This window comes from Leopardus geoffroyi, chromosome A1, assembly GCF_018350155.1.
Source record: "Leopardus geoffroyi isolate Oge1 chromosome A1, O.geoffroyi_Oge1_pat1.0, whole genome shotgun sequence".
Lineage (NCBI taxonomy): Eukaryota > Metazoa > Chordata > Mammalia > Carnivora > Felidae > Leopardus > Leopardus geoffroyi.
In genome coordinates, this window is record NC_059326.1 from 143707000 (window position 1) to 143719883 (window position 12884).

At 42.9% G+C, this 12884-nt stretch overlaps 1 long non-coding RNA gene across 1 annotated transcript; it reads right to left on the minus strand.

Annotated features, from left to right (window-relative positions):
• Positions 1-513: 513 nt before the first annotated feature.
• On the minus strand, positions 514-11565 carry LOC123607463. Its single transcript, XR_006716755.1, has 3 exons — positions 11413-11565; positions 10043-10122; positions 514-986 (listed from the first exon to the last, which is right to left on the minus strand). It is a non-coding gene; the product is annotated as an uncharacterized LOC123607463 (long non-coding RNA).
• Positions 11566-12884: the final 1319 nt, after the last annotated feature.

Sequence of the window (12884 nt, forward strand, 5' to 3'; positions counted from 1 at the left end):
GAAAGAAGTCAGACACAAAAGGTCATATGTGTATGATTTCATCAATAGGAAATGTCCAGAATAGAAAAATCTATAGAGACAGAAATTGGATTAATAGTTTCCAAGCACTGGGAGGAGGAGTCAGGAGTGACTACCAATGGGTAAGAGTTTCTTCCTTCTGGAGAGATGTAAATGTCTTTTTTATTGCATAAACACCTTATATCCCCCTGCAAAACCCAGAAAAGCAAAGACAGTAGTTACCAATTACCTTGCCACTCAAAGATACACTGTTAAGACTTTTATTTTACATTCTTCCAATTTTTTAAAGTCCTTTTCACTTTATGAAAATAGGATTTTTTTTAATGTTTATTCATGTTTGAGAGAACAGAGTATGAGCGGGGAAGGGGCAGAGACAGAGGGAGACACAGAATCCGAAGCAGGCTCCAGGCTCTGAGCGGTCAGCGCAGAGCCCAACCGCAGGGCTCAAACCCACGAGCTGTGAGATCATGACCTGAGCCAAAGTCGGATGCTCAACCTACTGAGCCACCCAGGTGCCCCTGAAAATAGTATTTTTAAATGTAAATATTTCTCTTTAGGCCACCACTCAGCTGTCATCTCGAACTTCCCTATGTTACCATCTTGGGAGTTCCTTTTGCTTTTCTCATGATTATATTCCCTGCTTCCCAGTCTCCTATCTTCCTGCTTGCTATAGTCTCTTGTTTTGAGGATGTGACAGGGTGGCATAGATAATAGTCTCAGCAGCCTGCTTGGCCCCTGAGACACACTGCGGCAGTCTGGGTTGGTGGTACTCAGCTGGTGACACGTTGTCATCTTGTCATCTTGGGATCTCTCTTTCCCATCATTGTGGAGATTCCCTGTTTTTCTCCGGTCTCTTGGCTGGAGATTCTCTTGGCTTTCCAGTCTCCTTTATCTTTTTATTTTCCTTTAGTCTTCCCCTTGCTGAGTTTAATCTCTTCTTTTTGATATAGCACATCCTCCAGTAGATTCTGGAAAAAAGATGCATGGACGGTAAGTTTTTTGAGACCTTTAAAAATGCCTTTAGTATATGCCCACATTTGATGAGAGTGTAGATAGGTTGAAAATTCCAGGTTTAGAATTCTAAAGGTGTTGCTTATTACCTTCTGGCTTCTAGTGCTAGCACATGGCAGGCCCTTCCAATCTGGAAAATCTTGTATTTCGGCCTTGGAAATTTTCTTGAATTATTTCATTGGCAATTTCCTCCCTCCGTTTTCTCTGTTTTCGCTTTCTGGAATTTTTGCTATTTGGCTTTTGGACCTGCTATTTGAATTCTTGTTTGTCTCTTAGACAAATCCTCTTAATTTTCTATTTTCTTTGTTTTCTTGCTTTACTTTCTAAGGGCAAGAGTTCAACTCTATCTCCATTCCTTCTTCACTTTGCTATCACAATCTTAATTCCAGGAGGTCTTTTATTCACTGCATATTTCTTTGTGTAAGAGAGAAGAAGAAGCACATAATGTTCCATTCTTTTTTCATGTATATAGCATCTTTTCTTAGCTCTCTGATATATTGCCTATAATTGGTTTCTTTTTCTAAAAGTGTTCTTTGTCTTTCCTCCAAGTTGCTTTTTCTTTGTTTGCATCTCTTTCTTCCAAAGTGGAGACTTTCCTCAGATGTCTGGTATTCTTTAACTACCCATGATTAAGGGTTGGGGGATAAAAGGCTGTTTGAAAGCTATGAATATGTAGGTTGGGCTTGATAGTCCTAAGCTTTACTGTAGGGTGAGTAAGCCATTTGTCGGGAAAGACCCACCTTTGCACTAGCCAAATAAACCAGAGTTGTCTTTCCTATATCCTTCCAAGAGGGCAAAGGACTGAGTGTCATCATTCTGGGACTGAGAGAAAAAAAGAGCTGGAAATGTCTACATTCAGCATTCAGAAAATAGTCACTGAATCCTCCTGTTTTGAGTGTTCACTGTGCCTGTCAACCCATTAATAGCCCTAGTTCCAGAGACTTTGGGTTTGGTTCTTAGCTCTCCTCAGCACAGTTTAAGAGTATTCTTTCCTACATCTAGGAAGGAAGAGCTATTATGGCAGAAAAGCTGAGAAGAAGAATCAAATCTTAGTTTTGACATTTCTAAAGTCTAAACCCCCAGGACCCAGTTTATGTCATTATGCAGCAAAAACTAAAACTTGGAAATAGGACAAAAATGATGACTGTGTGACTGTTCTAGAAAGTCTGTGAAGGGTTATCTGACTCACTCAGGGAATGTCCCTTTGGTTGTGGACCAGACATTGTACAACCCTGGTAAGTTAAAGATTCACTTGTAGAAAAATGATAAGGTGTGATGATATATTTAAGGGCTGGGGAGGAGGCTGGAAAATAAAGAAGATAAACCTAACTCTTATGTGTAGGGCACTAGCTTTTTTAGTATCTTTTTAATAATCTTATTTCAGTATTCCATTTCTCACTAACTATATAATCTCTCTTTCTCAAAATTTCAAGCTTTTTGTCTTGCTGCCAGTTCCTTCATTAATGAGTTAAGAAAACCTTGGTTTGAATTAGCCCTCTATATGTAAGGGAAATAGGATTTTATTTTTTAAAGAATTCGAGAATGGTGCTTATACACCAAGAATGAAATATCCGGAAGACTAATGCTCAGTGATAATAAGTTGTCTTTCCTGAACTTTCTCCCCAGATTAAATGAAGGGTCCCCAGGCTGGGAGAAAGAAGAATCAGGGAAGCCAAAGAGCTTAGAAACTGGAAGGTGCTAAGAAGAGGTCTGAGCTACAGAATGTAAGTAATTTACTTTTTATACAGTGGATCATTTTGTACTTCTGTTGTGTATTATACTCAGTAATATAGCGTAAACATCTTCATAGGCCAACAAATGGCCTATATATGATATATATGGCCTAGAATATGATTCTTCATTGCTACATAGCATTCCACCCCATGAGCTATTTTAATGTTTAGAAAAACTCTGAACATTTCTCTTTCCAACTGGTAGGCAAACTCCATCTTAGTTATTTTAGTTATTAAGTCCTGAGTTAAAAGACCATCTCCTTATTGGAAAAAAACCTAGACTGGGTAGAATCCAACAAACAGTTTTAGTCAAGGATCTAGTGACCATAGTTGGCAAAGCCAAGTTAGCTTCTCTTGTAGAAAACTCTTTAATGAAGCTGGTCATGTTTAATTCTGGATGGCCATACTAGGGCAACACTTATTTGACACCATACAAGGAGAGCTCTAGGAATGGAAGACAGTGGATTCAGGGAGCCTCCCCAATGCATGTCTTAAGTAATAGCAAAACCTAGCTTTCTGCCCACCCCTAGCCCTGGTTTCCTGCACAGCCAGTGATCGGGAGGCAGGGATGTGCCTGCTGATGACAGGCTGGTGCTGGGCTTCTCTCAGCCTATAAACAGAAAGTAATAAATGGGCCTGCTCGAAAAGGCATGGGGGAGACTGCCGTGGACTTCCACAGCTGATGGAAGGATTCCTAATGTGGACAGAGATACTAGTGTCTAAAGGGCCCCAATCCCATGATGGAGTCTGCAATGGCCTTGGTATCCCCTGAAGTACACTTGGTAGTAGAAGTCTCAGAGTTGATCAGTCACCTTTCCCTGAGATGCTGGTTTGAATCATTCCCTGTTTGGGGTGAGGGGGTTGGGGGCTTACTTTTACCATATATCAAAACGCTTCCAATTGAGATCTATGTGGGATTGGGGATTTTGTTGTTAGTGTGTGTGCACGTGCCCGTAGCTTTGAAAAACACGGTGTGTTTGGATCAAACAGCAGCATTTGGATAACTGTGGTTTGGTTAAAACAGATATCTATTTGCTCTTGCTATTGTGTACATTTTATTCTGAAAATCACAGACACTTAGAATCTATTCAACAGGGTCAGAAGATAGTTTTTAAAAGCTCATTCCAGTGATGGAAACAAAATAAAAATTCCTAGTTTCTTTAAGAGAAAAGAAAATGTCACTTTCTTCCCTCAAGTGTTGAGAGAAAAAAATAATATTTGCATTATAAATCTTGATACTAAATTACAGGCAAAAATGTGACCCATGGAAGTTATTTTATTGTTCTGTAGTGTTGTGTTATATTCAGGGTATATTATCTTCGTTAGTTGGAAAAGCAAAGTTAGAATCATATGCAGACTTTCTTGGTAATTCATTTAATTTCCTGTTTTCTGTTTTTTTTGGTGACTTCTGTAGAAGGACTATTTAAAAAGCTTCCCTTTGAGAATGGCCCAAGGAGCAAAGGAAACTTCCATTTTAATGCTTTATGAGTTGGAGAGAGGAATGCATCTCACAAAGCCTAAGCACCATTCCAAACAGTGACAAGACAAAGTTGAGCTGAGTGAGAGAACAAACTAGGGGCAAAGTCGTGGGTTGGGGAATGGAGGTTAGTGTTCATCTGCTTCATAAAAGAGAGTGATGATCTGTTTTCCACCTGTGAAATGGTAGAATGAGTGATTGAAGTCCAGTTGTCTTAACATCAGAAAAATAACATTGATTTCAGAAACTAATACATAATAATATATGTATATATGTATACGTATGTAACTTGTACACACCAAAAATAAGAATGATCATACCATTAATGGTTCTCAAAATTAAGATTGCTTTTTCCCCTGCTTGAAAAAGAAAACCTTAGCCAACCGAAGGAATATACTTCAACACTCTGACCCTGCTGTCCAGCCCTCTTACCTTCCCCACACAGATCCTGTAGACTAGAACAGTTGGCATTGGTCACAAAGGCAGTTGACATGAATAAAACCGTTTTATCCTGGATTCCAAGATACCTGTGCAATGCTTTCCCTGAAGACTCTGGGCTTTCCCAGCTATAGAAACCACCCTCTTTCCCTTACTTTTCTCCAGGAGGACAGAGGAATCCACAGACTGTCAAGAATATCAGGTCTCCACCCACAAAGCAGAAAGCCTTGGAGAGGTGACACTTCCAAGATCATATTGTTTAATGTGTTTACTATACCTTGTGAGGGACAATGGTCTTAAATGTTTTTGAAGTACAAAAGCTGTTCATTCCAAGGGGACTATCATTTTGCTAAGAATAGGACAAAGAGGTCTATCCACCCTCATCCTTAACCTCCTCCCTGTCCCTAAAAAAGAACTGGATTAAAGGGCACATGTCAGAAAATCTGATCTGGAGAACATGTGATGAAGTTTTATCCTTCATGAAAAGAAAATGTTCTGTTTTTCCCATTATAAATGCCTTGGTTCCTGCCAAGCCTCTTTTTATCCCAAATGTCAGAATATCCTGGTATAACACAGCAGAGATAGGGCAGCACAAACACTGAGTTATAATTTAATTCAATGTATACTCATTGAGAACTGTTATACTAAGAATACCTTCCTCAAATCTCTTCCCCTGTCACCAGTAAAATAGTTTTTGATACTAAGAATTTCATTTTTTTAAAAAATTCTCCCACTAAATAAGACCGTGATGTTTCCACCTGGACTTTGCCATGGGCACCCTGGGCTGGAAGTATAAAGTACAGTCTTTCTCTTGTTCTGGGAAATCCTCATGGCCCAGTACAGGTAGCACCACTTTGAGCATCTGGCCAGTATTAGGGACTATACAGAGGGGCCAGCATGGCCATTTGCTTCCCAAGGCCAGGTGGTCATGAGAGACCTAGCGGGCAGGGACTATCAGTGCCTACCATGAAATAGGCGGTCAGTAAATGTTGAGATCTGAAATCTCAAGATCGGAATGATCAATATGCACTTTATTGGCTATAAAAATAGACTCATCTCTTCTTGTACTGGCTCAGAGAAGTGTGAGTATTCATGTAGTAGAGGAGGTTGTTTAAGGCAAGCAAAGCTCTGTTCTTTTTCAAACATGCCTGTTTCAAACACACTGTTCTTTTTTTTTTTTTTTTAATGGCTTCTATTTCTTCTTGCATTGCCTTAATCATTTGAACAGAAGGGCTCCTCTTTGAGGCTCTTTAAGATGGAACAGAATGCTACCTTTAGGTTCCCTGCTTTGCACAGACCCCCAGCCTTGTCTCCTACCCCTAAATCTATGTCTTTGTCCAAAACGCCCTTGGGCTCCCTCCACACCAGCTCACATGCATGGCACTGGTTTTTCTTTGTTTCCAGCACTCAAGAAGGGAATTATATATATTGTGGGAGGGGTCATATCTACAGCAGCTCAGATTCTCCTTATTGCAGGAAGTTCCTCCCATCTCCTTTACATCATGGAAAAAGTATTCTTTTAAGTTTAGAGATTTTGTAAGAATAATGTATGACCTTTAAGAAATGAATGCAACAAAATTAATACAGCTTAAAGTCTAACAGAATGAGTTTATATAGATCATATAAACTCTGTTTCCTCATTCTCAAATACAAAAGCTGTTGCTTCCCTCTCCCACCACCACCCATTGGATATCATTATTTATGGGTAGAATTCTATTTCTTAGAATCATTATATTTTTGTCAGTAGAAGGGGAACTCAGATACCTTCAATGCCAGGGAGATACCACAGATAAGTGACTCTGACCAGGTGTAAGCCACCAGGGAGGGATGCAGGCTGGAGTAAAATGAAGACCTCTCTCTCACACAAAGGAAAAAAAAGAAGAAGAGAGACTCCCTTACATGTTGCTGTCATTAAAAGAAATGTCGCAAATTTTCTTGTCCTCAGCTTTCTTTTAACAACAAATTCTGAATAGCATCAGAATATATAGATAAGTTGGTCAGAGCCTGAGCAGACATGCAGGCCTGGGCCTGATTTATGAGAAGGTTTGAGGACTGTTGAACAAGGGTGCAGCTCAGGGTTTCCCCACCTTAACCTAAGCAACCACAGAAAGCCTTGTGAATCACTTAGCAAGTCAGAATCTTGCACCTGTTTCACTCAGAGAGGACTCCAGAAGCCCTGACACTATCACTTCCCTGTCACAAGGGGCTGGGGGCCAGATTTTCGCCTATGAAGCATCCTGAGAAATTCTTTTCACCCAGTAAACAAAGCCTGACTGAAACCCCTTCTGATATATAGACCCTGGCCGAGTAGTCTGTGTGACCTCGTGCAGGGCCAAGAATTGCTTTTGGTCACTCTGTGGCATTACATATGTCTTAAAGGGGCTTGATTATGCAAGAAAGGTGTGGTGTGGTGTGGTGGCAAAAACAGGCTTTTGGAACAGGATCGACCCACTTCTGAATGCCAGTGTTGATGAACAGTGCATCACTGTCCAGTCAACAACGCTTTCTGAATGTCCACTAAGTGGTGGGCACTGTTCTAGACCCCAAGGAGACAATGGTGAATAAAGCAGAAAAGTCCTTGCTTTGGGGAAGTTTACATTTAGCTGGGGGGAGACTGGTAATAAATAAAAAATTAATTAAATGACATAGTAGGTTAGAAGGTGATGGGTGCTGAGGATAAAATCAAGTAGGGACCGTGAATGGAGAGTGCAATTTAGTGTGCTCAGGAAAGCTTCACTGAGCAGATGACTGTTGGGCAAAGACTTGAAGGGGGTGAAGGAGAGAGCTGTCAAAATGTGTGGGGAGTAGGGTTCCACGGGAAGGTCCTGAGGTCGGTTCAAGTAACAACAGGGAAGCCAGCACATCTGGATGGAATGGGGTGGTTGAGAGTGGTAGGAAATAAGTGGCTAAAGGCGATGAGGGGTGATCAGGCCATTGCAAGTACTTACCGTGAGCGAAATGGGGAGGTGCTGTGGGGTATATTTTGAAGGATTTCCTGATGGATTGAATGAAGTCTCAGAGAAGAAGAATAGTCAAGAGGGAGCCCAAGGTTTTTGGCTTGAGCAACTGGAAGAGTGGAGGTGCCATCAACTGAGACAGGAAGGATGTAGGAGGAACTGATGGCAGGGAAGGGCAGAATCAGGAGTTCACTTTTGGAATTGTTCGGCGAAGATGATGAATAGACTGTGGCATAGGAGTCTGAAGCACACAAGAGAGACCTAAACTGAGGATATAAACGTGGGACCGTGTAAATGGTATTTAAAATTGTGGGAATCACTGATAGCACTGACGACTGATGGTAGACAGGGAAGAGAAGAGGTTCTAGGACTGAGCCCTGGGACACATCGACACAGTAGCCCAGCTACTGTGGAGGATCTGGGTGGCTGCAGGGGTGATAGGGTTAGGACCAAGGCACTCATTTTTCCCAGCTGCTAGCAGTTAACAATCTACCCCCCACCTCCAGGAATTGCCCTCTGCTGAAGGAGGCTACCACACCCCAGGTTATACCCTCATCCCAGGGACGGCCTGGGTCCAATTACTGGTGAACTTAGGGGTTTAAAGCCCACCTAATATCTCATTTCAGAACTCTGAGGGGCCCTCCCAGCTCCAGAGCATTTGTGGTATCAATCAAAGCCATTGTTGTACCTGCTTCGCTGTTCAGCTTCTCCCTCGGCCTAACCCCACTGCCTTCAAGTCCTTGCAGGTGGTGTTTCCAGGAGCACCCCTGTATATAGATCTCTACCTCGGTTGATTTCTTAGGGGATCTGTTCTAAAACAGTAGCTTTGGGCATAGTGCTTGCTTTTACAGTTTCCACATTTGTAACATGGCAATAATTATACCTACCTGGCAAGATCGTTGTAGGGAGAAGAGACTTTGTGTGTACAGTGCCTAGAACAATGCTTGATTAGTGGCAGGCACTCAAAACTTAAGTCTTGTCAGAATCAGATTTCACTATTCCACTTTCTCAAACTCTCAAGAAGAGTAGGAAAGGTAGCATTACAGTGCTCAGGAGGTCTGTCTGTCCTTCCCCTGAACTCCCCAGACTACATTCAGATGCTTCTTTTGTGTGCTCTGGCAGCACCCTCCACTTCTCACATCATAATTATAGATTGCACTATTCTAGACTACAATTGCATATTTAATTTTTTCCCACCCCTCTTTCCCATAAGGTCTGTATCTGTCTTGTTCATGATTGTGTATCTCCAGGGACTAGCACATTGTAGGCATTTCATAAATATTTATTGAATTGAATCGAATCGAATTGACATGTGGCAGAGTTTACAGAATAAGGCAAGACTCAGTTTGGCTCAGCTCTGGGAATTAGACTCAAGTAACCTTTATGAAGCCCAAAAAAGACTATCCATCTACCAATCTATCCATCTATCCATCTATCCATTTACTCAAGATTTAGAGAGCACCAATTTGTGCTAGGCACTAGAAACAGGTATCAAACAAGATCTTACAGGCAAGCAGGGGATAGACAGTGGACAATAAACAACCATAAAATCTGCTGTTAAAAAATAAAGGGGGAGAGAGAAAGGCAGCAGGGACTCAGTTAGACAGAGTGATTGGAGACTTCTGAGAAGAGGAAATTTAAGATGACCTGAAAAAATGTGTAGACGCTAGATATGAGAAAGGTAGGAATATTTCAGGCTAAGAAAGATCCTGAAAAGGGGAGAGAAAACCAGTGTGAAAGAAGAAGAGGGAGGGAGGCAGAGGCTGAGTTGGTGGGAGGGGTGGGTTTGGGGAGGGCAGTCCGTGCAGAGCCTTTCTCACAGTGTAGTACACACTTTGAGACAATGAGAGAATTATTGTTGGTACTGTTGAAGAGAATGGATTATAGGAGAGCAAATGTGTGGGTAGGAGAGACTAGATCAAGTAAATCTCTTCCTGATACACTTTGAAAGGAACCATGATAGGACTACCTGACCGGTGGAGGTGAGGGAAGGGAAAGACTCAAGGATGGCTTCTAGGTTTGGGGCTTGATTCTCTGAGTAGATGGTTATAGGAATAAGAGAGACTGAGGGAAGTAGGCAGGATTTTAGAGAGAATCAAGAGTTCCCTTTAGGAAATGTGCAATTCCCTTTTGGAAACTCGAGAGCCTGCCTCAGGACAGCCAGCTGCACTCCTTGCCCAGACTCTTCTGAGATCGCCTGAAGTTCTTGGGGCCCCCGGGAAGCCTGGGGAAAAGAAGGCCCGCAGTGCTGGGGGTGAGTAACCACAGAGAGAACAAAGCATAAAGCAGTGCTTGTCTCCTGCAAAGATCAACACTCAATGTTCTTGGAAACTGAAGTGCAGGAGTTCAAATGTCTGCAGCCCCATTACCAGAAGGAGAGGTGTTCCCCAATCAGGAAAACTGCTCACATCGAGCTCTCGGCACACTGCCCACGAATCCCTGAAGAAGGGTCCCCTCGTCTCACACGCCACAGGAATGGAAACCAGATCTGAAAGAGAGCACAGGCCTGCCAGTTGGGTGTCGTTCAGACATCTGCAGGCAATCAGGGGCCTCCTCATGCGTCTGGTCCTGCTCACGACTGGCTTTGTGCTAAGAAAAGCACATTTCTTCTGTGACCACCGGTCTGTCTAATCCACAAAGTGTGCTCTGGGACTCATTGGGCTTCTGGGGGTCGAGGATGGGCGAGGAGGGTGGCCGGGAGCCTTATCCCTTAGCTTGAGCCCCAGGGGATATGACAGCATCGAAGCCAACCACCAGTTCTTTTCAAGCAAGTGTCGGGAGTAACTCAAGTCCTAATGCCATTTGGCTGTGAGCACCACAGAAATCCTGTCACTGGTCAGCCTGGGTCACAGAGCCCCTGTTCCTCAACTCTGAGGCCTCTCTTTTAATTGCTGTGATTTGGCCAGTTCTCAGCACAGCCCAGTAGTGCACTCTTGATCCATCAGGGACATAGGAAATTTTCTCTTTAGTTACACTTTTCTGTGCCAATGAGATTATTTTAAGGTGCTACCCCCCACCCCCACCGCCATTTCCCCTCTGTGTCAAGGCTATGCTCATTAGCCATGAGAGACTGAATATGCAAATGGACAGTGGCCAGACCATACCTAAAAAGAGAACCCTACTCACAACTTTCAGCAACCTGCCTAGGAAACCAATCCCCTTATGTATAGTAAACAGCCTGGAAGCCAGTCTGCTGTACATGAGGCTTGTGAGAAGCCAGGTTGCCATCTCTTGTGACAATCCAGAAAGCCAATCGATAACTTCTTTAACAGTCAGCCACAGATGGCCAAAGCTTGGTTAATAACTTCCAGATTCCCTAATCCTTGTCCCTGCTTTCAACTTAGGACTAGAGAAAGTCAAATATGCACCTTTAACCAATCATACAGGATGCCCCACTCCTAGTTAGCCAGCCTCCAGCTTCCCCATGCCACCGGCCTCCAAGCAGGTGCACCAGAAGCCTTCCCTTTCCTCCACTCTAAAGCTTTCCCACTCCTCTGCCTGCCTTTGAGTCTCTACTAAAACGTATGTGACAGTGGCTGACTCCGCTGCTTTAGTAATCTCTGATAATAGGCTTTGCTTTCTTCATTTGCTTGATCTTGATTTCTGCAGCCATTTATGAATTTTTTTCCTTTATGAGTTTCTGAAAAAATAATTTAATAGTACATTTGGACAACCATATTGAGTCCTAATGTAATAGGTCAGGTACAATTAATCTGCTGTAACAGACCCCAAATACTATGGCCTAATTAAGACAGAAGTTCATTTCTCTCCCACGTACCTGTCTGCAGCAGCGGGTGGTCGAGGCCTGGATGGTTAACTGTGTTCCTTGAAGCCACTCAGGGACCCAGATTCCTTTCTCCTTGTTGCTCTACTGTTCCTTGGTATGTGCAGAAAACAAACTGACTCAGTCCCACGCTGTCTGTGCTCTGGCTGTAGAAAGGAAGAAAAGCTTCCCTTTCAAGGATGTGGTCTGGAAGTTACACACTTCACTTTATCTTATAGTTGGTGAGAACTCAGCCTCATAGCCACACCTGGCTGTCAGGGAAGCTGGGAAAAGTCATCTCTGCAGGTCTAACACCTGTGGAATGAGAGGAAGTAGATGTCAGAGGACAAATTGAAGCCTTGCCCACATCATGCTGGGTAAAAAGGGATACAGAGTACACATGGCTTTTGTCCTCAAAGGTTAACCAGTAATGGTTCATGTGTAGGGTAAAGACTAGATCTTCTAGCCAGGCATTTAAGAGCTACCACCCTCTGGCTCTTTCCTCTTTCTCCAAAAAATTCCCTTCTCCCTTCCCTCCCATGTGTTTCTGCCAATGGAGTCATGCCACACGCTGCCATAATAACTACTTTTAATTCAAATTAATTCCTTTGAACATTTATTCTAACAAATTGTTCAAGAATTTTTAAAACACACCCTTGATTGCTGGTGATTGAGGGAGAGGGTGGCATAGCCCCCCACTGTTGGCAGAGAATTTCCCTACCCCACCCCCCAATTGTGCATACCGGACTCTGTTGTCATTAACTCTGTCTGCTCTGGTGCCCAACCATGAATTCAGTCAGGGAGAACGTCCATCTCTCCATCATCATATTCCCAGCACCTGGCTAGGCCCTGATGCACAGAGTTTGTGTTGGACAAGCAGACTGGGTCATAGCCCTTACTTCTTAGGTCTTATCATCTGAGGAAAGCAACCCCCCCTTCCCCCCCAGAATGAAGACTACCCTTCCCTGGCCCTACCATTCACCTGGCAGCAACTCATGAGAATCCAGACAGGCACACTGGGGAAATAACAGAGTTTTAAGCTCATATCATCATTGTGATGGTTAATTTGATGTGGCAGTCTGTCTGGGCAAAGGGAGGCCCAGAGAGCTGGTGTATCTGTAAGGGTATTTCTGGAGGAGATTAGCTTTTAAATCGGTAGACAGAGTAAAGAAGATAGCCCTCACCAACATAAGCGGGCATCATCTAATTCATTGAGGGCTTTAATAGAACAAAAAACAGATAAAGACAAAGTTGCTCTCTCTGCTTGAACTAAGACATCCATCTCCTCCTGCCCTTGGACACTGATGCTCCTTGTTCTCAAGCGTTTGGACTCATACTGAATTATGCCCCTGGCTTTCTTGGTTCTCCAGCTTGAAGACAGTAGATCATGAGACTTCTTAGAGTCCATAATTGCATGAGCCAATTCCTATAATAAAACTCATCTCTGTCTCTATCTGTGTTTATATATATATATATATATAATCTGT